This window comes from Mytilus californianus, unplaced genomic scaffold (assembly GCF_021869535.1).
Source record: "Mytilus californianus isolate M0D057914Y unplaced genomic scaffold, xbMytCali1.0.p SCAF_8, whole genome shotgun sequence".
NCBI classification, from domain to species: Eukaryota; Metazoa; Mollusca; class Bivalvia; order Mytilida; family Mytilidae; genus Mytilus; species Mytilus californianus.
In genome coordinates, this window is record NW_026262734.1 from 46,076,718 (window position 1) to 46,089,322 (window position 12,605).

Here is a 12,605-nt window from a genome sequence, read left to right on the forward strand (position 1 = left end):
CATAGTTAACACCGCCAACTTGGTTGTGTGCCTGTATCAAAATCATGATCCTGAATTTCATTGTGTTCGTTTGTTGCCTAGTATTATACATAAATCAATGACATGCCGTTGGTTTGTCGTTTGATTTCTTTTACTTTTGTCATGTAGGATCCTCTTAAAGCTTGCAATGCGGTATCATATTTTTTTTCATTGTTAAATACCGTAGGGTGACGTATATATGATAACATCTATGTCATTTTGTCATTGGTGGATAATTTACTCATTAGTAATCATACCACATCTTCTTATTATTATGTTATAAATATCTAACTGGCCAATTTTCTGACCGCTGCAAAACATATTTACTAAAATTATGGTGTTAAACATTTGACAGCAATATTCACATGCATCGATCAAAGTTCAACTATATACCATTTGTTGTCAGAACATTATAATACAAACATGTACATGAAGCTGTAATTGTTGTTTTCTCAGTTCGTTCTTGTTCATTGCATTAAGTTCTCCTTAATTTATGTGATTAATTTTGCTATTAAAGGGATTTTGTGTTGATTGCATATTTTTAAAAGTCTTTCTAAAATTATTCACAATTATCTACCGTATATCGGTTACTGTCTTATTTATGATACCCTACATCTCCTTTTATTTACACAAATAAATCTGGCAACGCTTTAAATATTTTTACATACATGTATACCTGCTTTCAAGACACCTCACGGGACTGAAAAAAAAAACAAGCCACTGGACCTGTACCAACGCATATATGTTTAAAATACCCCTTCTCGAAAAAGGTCCATGTATTAATCGTATTAAGTCTAATAATTTCCCCTTTGGAAGCTAAACTTTGAAGTACACCGTTTGTTTCATCAGAACTTCACTGTTCCGTGATGGACGTTGGCGTGATAAGAAATTAAAAACATGTTTATTTCAAACCACCCCTCTTCTATACTATTATATAAACCCGGGATAAATAAATGTTAAAATTAATCGAAAATAAATCATTTGAAAATACCTGTTTCATATGATTTTTTTTATACTTTTGAATTATATCAGTTAGTACATACTTATATTTAATTTTTGTCCACTTCAGACAGAATCATACGCTGTCCTTCCTATATATATTTTTATCAACGTAACATCTGTAAATGGCTCTGAAAAATCACGATAGTGTGATTCTTGATATAGCGTATCTTAGTTAAATCACTACGTGTACATTTTATGCAAAACAAAATCCCTAATGTTTCAGCTAATTATAGATAAGCGTGTAATATTATTATCCTGTATTACGATACGCATGAGTGCTAACTGTAACTTTGTTGATGCTTTGTAACTCCGGAACTGATCTTTAATACACTAAAAAGTTCATTATGAATACGAAAGTTTAAATAATATTATTAATTATCTGATGCAATCATAAACGAATACCCCATTGTGACGTGCCGCGTATGACTATTTAGACCGGGTCTCATATGTCCTGGTAATTAGATAACAACAGGGAAATTTTACTATATGGTTTGGTGGGATGAATTATCAAAAATATTATTTATCGACCTATTTTACCAACATGGTTTAGACAGATATCACTAGTAGAGATGAAATTCCTGGGGGCATCTTATTTCAAAGGCCGAACGTTGACAAATAGTTGCGTACATCCACAGCATTTGGTTTAGTGGAAAATTGTTTAAGTTGAAATCAAACCATATTTTCAAAGATTTTTATGTCAATAGTCATCCTTAACATCTTCATGCAATCAATCTCAGCCAACAAAATTTACTAGTAGTTATGATTTAATTTTCGGAGGTGATGCACAATAAAACAAACATGTTCATTGTTTTTAACTTTTCACAAAGAAATAAAGATGGCCGAATATTTAGTTGGCATATTATGGTTATTGTTTAATAGTTTATAACAATTTAAAAACTAATAAAACCGTTTTAATAAATAACTTTGTTGTGTTATATGTTTTCGTTCTGGCTGTCTGTCGTCATCTTTTCTCAGACTCTACATTATGCGCGAAAGCTGTTTCATAAACAGTTATTTTCGCAATTGTTTTTGTTGCCAAATGTTTTTTAGAAAAACTTTCAAGATTTTTTTCTTCCAAAATATATGTGAAATTAACAATTGTACAAATATTGTGTTTAGAACAGATATCAATACCGCAATGAATTGCAAAAGGAATACGTCAATCATTTTTGTCGTCTTTAACTTTAAGCCAGGTTAAGATGCATTCTGGAGATTTAATTGGATGAACAATGATTTATTACAAACGCCCTTATAACGAGGTCATTATACATATATATGTGTGTCTTCTACACACACCCCTCTCAACTGATTATGAATTAATACAATGTGAAAGCTGAAACGTCACTGAAGAAATGTATAGATCGATCAAATAAAGAAACATACACGCTGTTATAGGGAGAAAAGCATTTTATTTTAGTGCTTAATACTGAAAAAAAGTTCACTTTAGGATTCGGAAAGGTATTCCAAACTATTATGAAATATATAATGATCACAAGGGTTTCTCAACCTTTGAGGAAATCTCTGAATGTGGGTGCTTTGTCCAATCTTCACGGCAAATATATTGCTGTTTCAGCAGCTAAAGCATAAAAAACATTGTTCTGATGTGCAGAATTGTTAACCAAAGATATTGGAATTTCCAGATAGTCTGATAATACCACTGTAACACAATCATCTTTTACGATAGGAGAGATTTTAGAAAATAACGATTTCTGTCTCTTTTACTTTTGTTTTAACATAGAAAAAGAACATTGAGAAGCTCCTGTCTTAATATTAGATACAAATACTGCACAAAAATCCTTATAAACAGCGAAGTATATAGAAAGCTCGTATAGATGTCATATTAAACTTTCTAAAATCCTGACTATAAATACAAAATGACATATTCAAAGTTTTGTTTGTAAACAAACCATGGGTGAGTTAAAGTTGTCGGAAAGATATTGTGCATGGTGTGATTGATTCACCAAAGAATTCATGAAAGCATTTATAATAAAAGATAGACACCTGTCTCAAAGATTAATGAAAACCTCTTGATCGTATGACAAATTCGTTTTCCAATTAATTATTCATCTATAATCTGGTCAATTTCTTGATTACAATGTATTGATGAATATTCTTGATGCATTAATCAGTTGGATTCTTAAATCCGAGAATTCGACTGAAGATAAATGTGATACATAATTTGAAGACATGACAAAACTTTAAATTCAGATAAGGGTGTAAAGTATTTTTGGTATAGTTGGGTTATATACATTGCAGACTATTTTCTGTGTTACAGATCCCCCATGTTTAAAGGCGCTTACATAACTCAACTGAACATTACGCGCGACCATACACACAATATACGCGAACTTCATTACGCAAGAACTGCGTCAGTAGGGTTGAGTGGTAGACTGATTACCACAGTCGATGATATACAAATATTTAAGACCCCCATACTTTTAGGAAGATTGATTCGAAATATGTGTTCTGTCCTTATAGACATATTTTCGCATGTCTTAATCTAAATAGCACCTAAATTCATCGTCCGATTTATTTCTGGAGTTTGTGATGCATATGTTGTAGTTTTCAGTGTAGCTCTTTCTAAAAGGCCTCGAAATGACAAATGTAAAACAATTTAAAAAAAAAAGAGAAAACAAATATGCTACTACACAACACACGACGACAACCACTGAATTGCAGGCTCCTGACTTTGGACAGCCGTATACAGAATGTGGAGGGGTCAAACGTGTTTGCAGGGTGCGCAACACATACCCTATATTTGACAGTGGTGTAACAGCACAACAAAAGTACAAAATATAAAGATCAGTTGAAAAAGGCTCGACTCATCAAGTCGACACAAAACAAACATAAATCTTCTTAAAAAAGGACTTAAGACACAAAGTACAGATCTAATAGTACTTGCAGTTACTGAAAGCTAGTTCAAAGCCAATGACAACTGATAAAAAAGCAAGTATCTAAGGCTAGAAGAATTTCAATCAGTACATACCCAATGCATTTAGTGTAAAGACCCCATAAACAGTCCGAGAAAAACATGACCTTGTGCAATGCAAAAATATAGGTATCTACAGAATGTGGGACCGTAAATGTTTATAGCGTTTTTTGATGATTTTAGTTTAATCAAAAATGTGATATCCTACAGAAAGGGTACGACGATAGAATCTACTGTATGGCAAAACGTTTTTGATATAGTTTATGCGCTTGATAATTTATCAAACTGTTCCTGAAATAAGCTTACATGTTTGGGCTAGAAGTTAGAAAAATCCATTCTCTGGGTCTCGTTAAAGAAGTCATCATGACGCCACCAAATTCCGATAACAAGATAAACCGCATTTTCACGATTTTCTACATTTTCATTTATTTTTTTACAGGATACCAATATCAAATCGAGTTACATACACCAGATTCTGGTTATATCTCAATGATAGAAGGTTTCAATTATATAGATCGTATCAAATACTTGAATAAGTATGGGCACTCTGGAAATTCGCTCATATTGAAATATAGTTGTGACGGTGCTCGAATAATATTACTAGAAACCAACAGGAAGTCGCCAGATCAAGGAATATATGAAATTGTCTTGTATCCTAAATCACACCCAGAAAAAGTTGTTGTGCGTCGTAACAAAGATGGCGTTATTGAAGACCTTGTGAGCAGCTTTATTCCAGGACTACTTGAACATGTTGATTGTCCTAACTTTCATCCAATCTGGATAGCATGGGAAAATGGTATTTTTAGCCTTGGAAAGGGACTTTCTCTTTATGTGGATGAAGTCTACAATTGGACAGATCCGGAGCCCTTTGTCATAACGTCAACTGGGATTATGACGTCATATGGTGCTTCTGGGAACTGGATAATTTACATTGAAGGTAAATTTGCTAATTTTGCTAGATTAAGTATATGTATTTTTTTTAAACAGCTTGTTTTATTCAATTAAAATAAAATCCTGGAAAGGATACTATCACACTTGTTTCACGTTTTCTCATTTTGATATTATATTGTTCCAATTCAGAACCCTCGTCAAGTGCTGTTTTTAATTAAATATCGAAGAATTCTATCAGCCCTTTAAATGTTTGGAGTTAATGAAACATCTTTTGTATTAACTTTCCTTTTTCGCAGAACTTTGGGTTTTTACAGGTTGACAAATGGTGTATGTACCTGTCTTTGGATCTCTTCGTATTAACAAAAACAGGGATATTTTTCTTCTATTATGACTTCACACTTCATGAAGCAGTTTTTTGTATTGCTATCGAAACCGAATTAAAAATTTTAGAATTCCAGGTTTTTTTATATACAGTCTTCAAGCTTTAAACAAATCTACCTCGAAACTTTTTGACATCATTTCATAGAATATTAATCAAGAAATCCTTCTATTATTCCACCCTGATTTAACGTTTTGAGTCATTTCTAATCAAATTTTCTTCATTTAAATCTGTTATCTATATCTAAATCAGATATTCAGATCATAAGAACCGTCAGTTTCTCATTCAAAGATATAACTTTAACCTCATTTTGTATATCTTGGAATGTGCTTGAATTATCAATAATGAATTATGAATTATAAACCTAGCAAAGCTGAATGCATTCCTTATTTTGGGATTTTGCCTACATATACTATATGTTTCTCTCTCAAGCAGCGGATACCTTATGCACATCAACATAGTAATTGTTATTTCTGACAATTTTGTGGGTTTTGTAGTAGTGGCTTGGGTTGTTTAAAGTCCTTAAAATGTGAACATGCTGAAGAGTAACACATATATTGAGATTATTTAACGCCATAAAATGTTGCAAAGCATATGTAACAACTAAGAAATAAGAAGTTGACAGTGGGGAGACTAAATCCATATTGGTTTGTCAAAGAGTCTAGCTTGGTGAAGTCCATTTTTAGAAAAGTAACAAGACACGAAGCAGACCTTCTAATATCAGTGATGTCTTTGATAGCAAGTTCACTGGGATATTTGAAATGCTAGTTATCATATAAACATAAATACTCCTCGTGTTATAGTAGTAAAAATGAAACTACACCTATCATAAAGTTTTATTCTTATTGTTGTTGCGGTTTTTTATTTGTTATTCTTTTGTTTTTGTTTTTCGTTTTCGTGCCGGTAGAGTATTTGCAATCAATCTTTTTAAAAATCAATCACTGGATATGATCTTTCCATCTTTTGTAGCGGCGAATCTGTCATATTCACAACTTACAAGACAAAAGACAATGAAGGACTTGGAATAATGAATAGTTCTTAGTCTATACATTCAAACCTGTATTAAGCAGTCACTCTTGGGAAGTATCAAAAGTGACCGCTCAAGAAAGGTGACATTTGAATGAGGTTTCGAAAAAAATTTGAATCCGAGATCGCCTATGGTCGGTGTCGGGGCAAATTGTTTTAGTCTTTTCAATCGGTAGAGTTATAGATCTTGCGTCAATGAAAAAAGGCGGATTCCAGCGCTGTAAACGTGAAGAAAACATTCAAAATATTAATATTCCGACGTGAAAAAATAAGTCGGTGATACGGTTTTCAATGGAAACGGAAAGGAGTGGAACACAAGGAATTCACGAATTCACCTCCTATTGCAGAATCTCGGTTGAAAATGGGTTCCGATTTTCATTTTGACTTCCATACTGAACACAAAAATTTTCGTCATGATTATTTCGGTATCTAAAAATATTAAAATGACCGTTCTTAAAAGTCGAAATGAAAACACAAATAGGTGACCGCTGACCAGGTTAGACAGGTGACTGCAGGTTTGAGTTAAATTCTATAGAGAAAACGTTTGGGAGAGTCTGAAAGTGACTGTTAGAGGCATGTGACCGCTGAAACGAGGTGACCGTTAAGGCAGGTTTGACTGTAGTTGAAGATCGTATGTTGAAATTATGTTTGTGTAGGATGATAAATGACCCATAAACTTATATATGGCGTTTCATATTATTCATACTAGAAATTGCCCGCGAAATCGCGGTACAATTGGGCAAGTCAAAACACACATAAAAAGGGGGAGGGGTCCGGACGTCGGGTGCCTGTGTTTACACAGAAAAAGTGGGGAGGGGTCCGGACGTCGGGTGCCTGTGTTTACACATCAAAAGGGGGAATAATCACTTCGACACGTTGAACGCCCATTTCATTTTTGGACAGTTCTGCACCTGAGTAAAAAGGGTGGATGTCGTTTAATTTAGCAAAATGATGCACTTACAATACAATACAGGATCCTTATAGGCCTAACTGTCCTATTTTCTATCCTACTTTCACTTGGATTTCGCGGGCAGTACGTCGACTGAGCATTTTTCTGTTGAAAAAAGATTGTATAAAAGACAATTTAGGAAGTACAAAACACTTCATTTATGCGTCATATCACAAATATTTCCGACTTTGAATGGTTTCTGAGGAGTTGCGGCTCAATGAAATCGGTCTCTTCCTTTAGTAGTATAGATTTTTAGTTACAAATAGGTCAAATAAGTTAGATTTGATTTGATTTTTGGTGTTTTAACGCCAATTTTAAGCACCGCTTTTGGGCTATTTCGTGGCGGCCAGTTTTTATTGGTGGAGGAAGCCAGAGTGCCCGGAGAAAACCACCGACCTTCGATAGGAAAACAAATAAGTTAGAAATGAAGAGTTAAAAATGTATGTATTTATATGTAATATTCATATTTGTTGTTTAACATATGTTAAACTTACTTACTTAATTTCAGCACCGTTTCCTGGAAAGTTTGGAACATGCAGTATGTTCAATACACGAGCAATGATGACAATTTTGGAAGAGTACACATTGATCAATGAACAACGTTGTGGACATATATGCTCGAATAGAGAAAACTGTATGGGGTTCAATTATAATATCGTCAGCAAATCTTGTGCCCTTGTTTCATCAGGAGAGGTAATACACACAGCTATTGTTCCTCATTGGGTTTTCTATACACGTGGCCTACCTGTACAAAGTGCAGGCCTATATTTGGCTTGCTACTAAAGTTTATTCTAGTTTTATTGTATTGGTGGGTTTCTGTAACCTATTTTTCATATTCTTATCCCCAGTGTTCCAGATATATAAAACACGTTTGTTTCTGGTAGTCTGATGACTACTGTTACATGACAGAAGTTGATAACAACCTGAGCGAGAACTAAGTAACTGAAGAAGTTCGAATGTATATAGACATGCATTTTCATTGAATAATATTTTATTTTTATTACATATTTTTCATTTCTATTGCATGAGTGTTCATTTGTATTCTATTAAATGTTTCCAATTTCCTTAAAACGATCTTTGGATTTATTTCAGTTTATTATTTCTGACTAAATGTGAGAAAAGAAATTTGACATAATTTGGCAAACGGACAGAATGTAATCATTAAAAACCACCGACATATTTACATCTCACTACATACAAAGAACATTTTCTATGAACAAAAACCTGCATTGCTTACACACAATTCATTTGAACTTTGGTGGATAGTTGTCTCATTGGCAATCATACCACATCTTCTTATTTTTATATTGTATCTTGGAATGAAGACCGCCAAAATTAGCAGGTTATACGAACCGTTGGAAAAACAACAAAACACTTAATGATGCAACAACACTTTAAAAGGGTACCAATTATTTCTCAGTTGTTGGATTTCCCCTTAGATAGACTAAACACAGTAGTCGAGTTCAGAGGTTGGACTTTAACCAATTTAATGATAAAATTGGAGGTTTTATTTTGTACCGAAAGAACATTGAAACTGAGTTGTGTTCTATATAAAGAAGATACAATATATCTGCGTTGATTCCTTAAAAGCATACAACGAGCCTAAGGTCGGTGATTTCAAATAACCACCTAATTATCTTGAAAGATGCATAAAAGAGGGACAAAAGATACCAGAGGGACAGTCAAACTCATAGATCGAAAACAAACTGACAACGTCATGGCCAAAAATAAAAAGACAAACAGACAAATAATAGTACAGATGACACAACATAGAAAACTAAAGACTAAGCAACACGAACCCCACCAAAAACTGGGGGTGATCTCAGGTGCTCTGGAAGGGTAAGCAGATCCTGCTCCACATGTGGCACCCGTCGAGTTGCTTTTGTTATTACAAATCCGGTAAATAGTCTAATTCGGTAAGTCACATTCGTGAAAAGGGAAAGATATTGTAGTTACGACATAAGGAACATATCCGATATCATCTGTGAAACGGTTATTCCATAACGGTCAACCAACTCGTGATGGCGTCCGTAAAATTTACGAAGGGATGATTCAACTTCACCATTTGGAACTCTTGGTTTAATAGCTTCCTTGTGAGCAGCAATCCTCTATCAAGGAAATCATGATAGGAAACACAAGCCCGGGAATATCGTATCAATTGGGAGATATATACTCCGTATGCAGGCGCTGCTGGAATGTTGCTACATAGAAATGGAAAGTTCACAATTGGGAAGCCGAAATCATCTCTTTTGTCGTAAAGTTTTGTTTTCAACCGACCCTCATTGTCAATTTCTAGATGTAAGTCAAGATATGAGGCAGACTTAACTGTATCTGTAGTATCCTTTATCTTAAGAGACAACCATCAACAATTAAAAACCAATTGTTCAGAGAACAATTGAAGGTCTTTCCACATCAATTTTCTAAATAAATGATAAGAAGCTACTTCCGGTTTTCTGAAAGTTATTATTGCGACCAATCATATGTTTCATCATACTGATTCGATAAATAAATGGTTTCTTTATACTTTCGTGTGAAATAAGGGCTAATGGCTACTTCCGGTTAAGTGAATGTCACTTCCGGTCTCATATGAGAGCTTCTTTCACATTGATTCCAAAAATATATGGTTTCTTTATACTTTTGCCTAAAATAGGGAGATAATTGTCAACTTCCGGTTTAGAAAATGTCAATTCCGGTCTCATATGATAGCTGTATTTACACTGTTTCCAAAAATATATGGTTTCTATATATTTTTGCCTGTAATAAAGTAGATTATTTTCCACTTCCGATTTATCCAAGGTCAATCCCGGTTTCAAATGATTAGTTTATGTATGTTTATTAAAAAAAATATATGGATTCTCAGTACTTTTCCTTGAAATAAGTGCAGAAATGGCTCCTTCCGGTTTCCTCAGGGTCACTTCCGGTTGAAATTTTTTAAGGTCATATGTCACCAAACATTTTGCAAAAGACCCTATGGCGTTATTATGAACCAAGTTGAAGAAATATTCAAATAACCTTAAATTAAACATTTCAGGGGCAATAACTCCTATAAGATGTCAATGGATTGTTTTAGACCATATGTGTCATATCTTCATCACAATAAAGCGAACATTTTGCACTAGTTCTTTTCTATATATCTTTAAAAGTGTCAGAGAAAATGCAAAAATAAGGGAAAGACAAAATTGAAAACATGACCTTGACCTTTGGCCTTGAACTCATTTTCTAAGGTAGGACATAGGGTACTCAAATAAAAAGACTCTAGGGTTATACGGCTAACGGTTTATGAGTTACAAAAACATAACGACAAATTTATTAGGTAAAGGTAGATAACTCCTATAAGATTTCATCGGATCGCTTCGATCCAAATCAGCCAAAAATTCCTGAAGATGTAACGAACAAAGAAGAAAAAGAATTTTGCCGATATCTTTTTGGTTACGGAGGAGATGCACACACATGATAAACAGTGTACTGAGAGATAACTCTTACACAGAAAATTGTTCGGCTAAACAGGGTCAAATTTAAAAGCGCATAAACTGTACGATACAAGAGTATTCGAGTGAATATGATCAAAAATGTAAACAAACAGACTTCTTTTCTTGAAAGATGTGAAATAGATGTTTGAACTTAACATACGAGATCATACAAGGTAAGTTAGTATTTGTGATAAAAAGATATCATCACCCCTACATTATTTTGTGTTCCAAAAGATTAAATTTAGCTTTACAATGCTTTTATTCCAAAATATAGAAAAAGCTATTTTTATACAAATACCAATGCAAATGTCAGATGAAATGTATATTTGGATTCTATATATATTCAGATATACAGACACTATAAAAATTCTTGTTATTGCATTGAGAAGCACATTTTTAGAAGAAATTCATTTTTATGTGTCCGTGTTTTTTCGAGAGCAAGTTCGGGCTTTTTGAGTGCGGTTCGGGTTCTGATCGAGTAAATACAAAAAATATCAATGACTTAACATGCTATATGTAAATGCATTTACGTTTAAAAAACAATGAAAGGTTCAAATAAAGTACTTTTCAAAGCACGAAACCAATGCATTTAACAAGTTTGTTATAAATAGTTAACGTAACACGTACATTCCATATAAAGCATCGTTCATTTGTATATGTTATTGTTTGCCACATCTTATAAATTGCAACGGCACCGGCATAGGTATATGTGGATAGATCATGTCCACGCCTATGTCAACATGGTGGAACTATCCAACAAGTCAATGCTCAGGTACACATGTTATATCGATCCAAACATACGGATATTGATAGAGTAGAATTACGTGATGTGAACAATCCTCATGTTAGCGTACCGATTTTGTATCATGCAGTAAATATTCGTGATGTAAACAACATTTATGTGAGTACAAACATATATATAAAAATAAATAGATGTGGTATAAATGCCAATAAGACAACTATCCACAACAGTACAAATGAAGAAGATAAGATTAAGTATAGGTTACCGTACGGCATTCAACAATGAGAACACCCATACCATATAGATAGCTATAAAGTACAAGACATTAAAAATGGGAAATAATTAAAACGAGAAAACTAACGGCCTAATTTATACAATACAAAATAAAACCAAAAAACAAATATGACGTACATGAACCAAAGACAACCACTGAATTACATGCTCCTGACTTGGGACATTATTTTTCTCACCACTATTTTTAAAACTTAAGGTTTCGCCATTGTGATATATAGAAATCAAAATATTATTTACTATAAAAACAAAATATAGCATGAAATATTATTGAAAAGGTTATGAGTTCCCTCTTTTTGGTTATAAAGACAGTTTTACAAACAATCCAGTAATTTCTAATATATCTTAATACTGCAAGGTTATGGTCATCTGTCAGATCATAAAATTATCATTAAATTGAAAAGGTTTAAATTTGATCAACATAGTAATATGTTTGTGACTTATTAGGAATGTATAATATTGTCCTTCGCTAAATTACAGTTACAAACTAGAAAATCAGTTTTTAAGCCCAAAAATGCCTTCTTTCTTATTCGCATTTTCGTTATAAAACCTGGACCATTTGTTTAAAAACTCGCACGTTTTAAATGTTGCTCTCAAAAAAACACGGACAATGTAAAACACTGAACTGTAAGTAAACTACAAGGAAGTTGTGCATCGTATGTGCTAAAAAAATTAGTCGTATTTAGAATAAGATGAACAGTCATGAATCAAACTGTAATATACGAAAAATAACAGTAAATCGATCTGATCGCATGTAATATCACTCGAAAAAACCTGATCAACACTCGAAAAAAGTGGACCGATTCACTCGAAAAAAAAAAAACGATTTCAGCCGCACACTATACCTACCGTACTTATGCTAATGAATATAAATACCTCTGTTATTTTATTTCGGGCTGAAATATCTC

At 33.4% G+C, this 12,605-nt stretch overlaps 1 long non-coding RNA gene across 2 annotated transcripts in view; it reads left to right on the top strand.

Moving 5' to 3' along the window:
* The window catches only part of LOC127711138 (uncharacterized), a 94,234-nt gene that overhangs the window by 55,447 nt on the left and 26,182 nt on the right, over nt 1-12,605 (top strand). The gene's annotated exons all lie outside the window — the stretch shown is intronic.